Raw genomic sequence first — 3,330 nt, 5'->3', positions numbered from 1 at the left:
TAAGTGCTGGGATTACAGGCATGAGCCACCACGCCTGGCCCCCCCAACCTTTTTAAAGGAAAATGTATAAATAATAAAACTCTTTGGGAAAAGACAGTCGCAGAAGCTTCTGTAACTCATGTTTTCCCAGGCATACTCTGTACTTGACTGAACAAACTTTGATGATTCGCAACTTAGGTCTAAATCACTCATTTTGGTGGTCAACCGTCAGCTCATAACATTCCTCAAAATTTAACAACTAGCTCTTGTGAGCTGGTATAAACTAGCCTCACCATTTCATCTGTCCATATGACAAGCAATGAAATGTCTGGCAAAGATTTCCAAATATAAGCAAACATTTTATATATATATTTTAATATACATTTATATATTAATATACTATAATATATATTTATAACATAAATATAAATATATGTGCTTATATAAATATATAATGTAATATGTTTATATTATAAATATAGATATACATTTTGAGACGGAGTCTTGCTCTGTCACCCAGGCTCGAGTGCAGTGGTGCAATCTCAGCTCACTGCAACCTCCACCTCCCGGGTTCAAGCGATTCTCCTACCTCAGTCTCCTGAGTAGTTGGGATTACAGATGTTCACCACCACGCCCAGCTAATTTTTTGTATTTTTAGTAGAGACGGAGTTTCACCATGTTGGCCAGGCTGGTCTCCAACTCCTGGGCTCAAGTGATCTGCCTGCCTCGGCCTTCCAAAGTGCTGGGATTACAGATGTGAGCCACCACACCTGAAAACAAACAGATATTTATTTTATTTTATTTATTTATTTTTTTGAGATGACTCTGTTGCCCAGGCTGGAGTGCAGTGGAACTATCTCAGCTTACTGCAACCCTTGCCTCCTGAGCCCAAGCGATCCTCCCAAGTAGCTGGGACTACAATCACACACCCCCGGGCCTGGCTAATTTTTGTGTTTTGTGTAGAGACGGGATTTCACAATGTTGCCCAGGATGGTCTCAAATTTCTGGACTCAAGCAATCACCCCACCTTGGCCTCCCAAAGTGTTGGGATTCAGACACAAGCCACCGTGCCCGGGCTGCAAATATATATTTAAATATATTCTAGGCTTGTGTTCAAAAGATGGAGTAAGAACAGACCTCACCAGCCCATCTGGCCTCGTTTCCAGTGGTCAGCATCTCAGAAATGAGCAGAGGCCTTTCTCCCGTGCCTCCTCCTGGGTGTCCCACAGGCACCACCTCTACATGCTAGTTTCATGCACAGGGTACCCTGGTGAACAGACCACATTTGGAATGCATATGTTTCTGTTTGCTTTCTGGCCCAGAGCCCATTGGGCAAGCTGAGTTTTTGGTGTCCCCATAAAGGACAGTGACAACAGTGACAGAAGCTCATTCACTGTCAGTGGCAGCTTTGGCTTTAGGGCCCCAGGGGCTGTCCTCCCTTTATCCTGCCTGGCTCAGAAGATGCCCACAGTGGTTTATCAGTGAATTTAAAAGCATGGCCCCAGCCCCAGGTGGGCTGCCTGGACCTTGGTTTGGGTCATGGGCCTAGATCTTTCTACCCTCAGTCTGCTGCCTTTTCACCCAGAGCACAGTCGCCAGAGCCCCAGAGGGTGTGCATGGCTCAGGGACTGGCATCCTCAGCAGGCAGTGGGGTCAGGGTGGCTGCTGGCTGGTTTTGAGGGAGTGGAGTTTCCAAGTCAGATTGATCTGGACTGGTATCACTGGCCCACCAAGTCACTTTCCTTCTACCAACTGTTGTGAAGATGGTCATGTTATAGCCCAGCGGTTTCTTCTTACCTGCTGCACAAATAAAGCCAAATTAAGATAGTGGCATTGCAGCAGAGAAAGAGTTTGATTATCGCAAGGCAGCTGAGTGGAAAGACAGAAGATATTTCTCAAATTGGTCTCCCTGAGAATTTGGAGGCTAGGGTTTTTAAGGAATTTTTTCAAGGGCAGGGGGCCAGAGAGTGAGAAATCCTGATTGGCTGTGTCAGAGATAAAATAATAGGAAATTAATTCCTGGTGGGGGTCACTGGTCTTAGTGGCATCAGTTGTTTCACCAGAATGCAAAGTCTGAAAAATATCTCAAACACCAGTCTTAGGTCTTACAATAGCAATGTTATCAATAGGGGCAATTAGGGACATCACAAATTATAAAACTTGTGACCACTGGCTACATAACTCCTGAGCAGTAAACAAGTTACAAAACATGACTAGCTGTCATTTATTTAATTTTTATTTATTTATTTTTGAGACAGGGTTTCACTCTGTTGCCCAGTCAAGAGTGCAGTGGCACAATCACAGTTCACTGAAGCCTCGACCTTCTGGGCTCAAGAAATCCTCCCACCTCAGCCTTCCCAGTAGATGGGACTACGGGTACATGCCACAACACCTATCTAATTTTTTGTATTTTCTGTAGATATACGGTCTCAAACTCCTGGGGTCAAGTGATCCATCTGTCTTGGCCTCCCAAAGTGTTGGGATTACAGGCGTAGCCACCTTGCCTGGCTTGACTATTTATCGTTTATTGATGCATAGGTCTTAGCAGAATTCAGACCCCTCCTATAATTCTAACTTTGTGGGCTTTTATTAGTTTTACAAAGCTGACTTCCATCCCCAGACAAGTAGGGGGGTAGTTTTGGGAAGGGACTATTGCTATCTTTGCTTTAAGGTTAAACTGCACTCTAAATTCCTTCCACGTTAAGCTTGGCCTACACCCAGGAAGGAGCAAAGACAATCAGCTTGTGAGGTTAGAATCAAGATGGAATCAGTTATGTCTTTCACTGGCATAATTTTTGCAAGGGCAATTTCAGTTAAGTCCTCTTTAGAGCACTTAGCTATTGGCAGCCACCCTGGTGGTGGAAATGGTGACAATGACAGTGACAATGATGATGATGATGGTAGTGATGATGACAATAATGACTACAATGATTAATCGCCCCCATCCCACTGGGCAGCACTGCACTGGTGAGGGATGTTCCCCTCCTCCCCACCCTTATATACAGAACCTTTTCTTTTACAGTCCTCCCAACTCTAGGACAGTCTTCCTGTGGGTGAGCCTGGAGGTCATCACTGTTTCAAAGGGAAACCTTTAAGCAGAGTGAGATGGAAACAGTAATGACTTCCAGGCTCACCCACAGGAAGACTGTCCTAGAGTATTATGAGGATGTAGCAGAATAAGAATGTGGTAGAATAAGTAGTAGCAGAATGAGGATGGTTCTAAGCTCTATCCAGTCCCTGAACAAATTACTCCAGTTAGGTTGCATTGTCAGCGATATCATTTGCTGTAACAGAACTTGTAGTCACAGCGTCTCCAGTATATGACTCAGTGCAGTGGCACAGAGCAGATCC

Source organism: Rhinopithecus roxellana, chromosome 6 (assembly GCF_007565055.1).
Source record: "Rhinopithecus roxellana isolate Shanxi Qingling chromosome 6, ASM756505v1, whole genome shotgun sequence".
NCBI lineage: Eukaryota > Metazoa > Chordata > Mammalia > Primates > Cercopithecidae > Rhinopithecus > Rhinopithecus roxellana.
The sequence above is the reverse complement of the archived record's forward strand: the minus strand, read 5'-3'. Positions refer to the sequence as shown.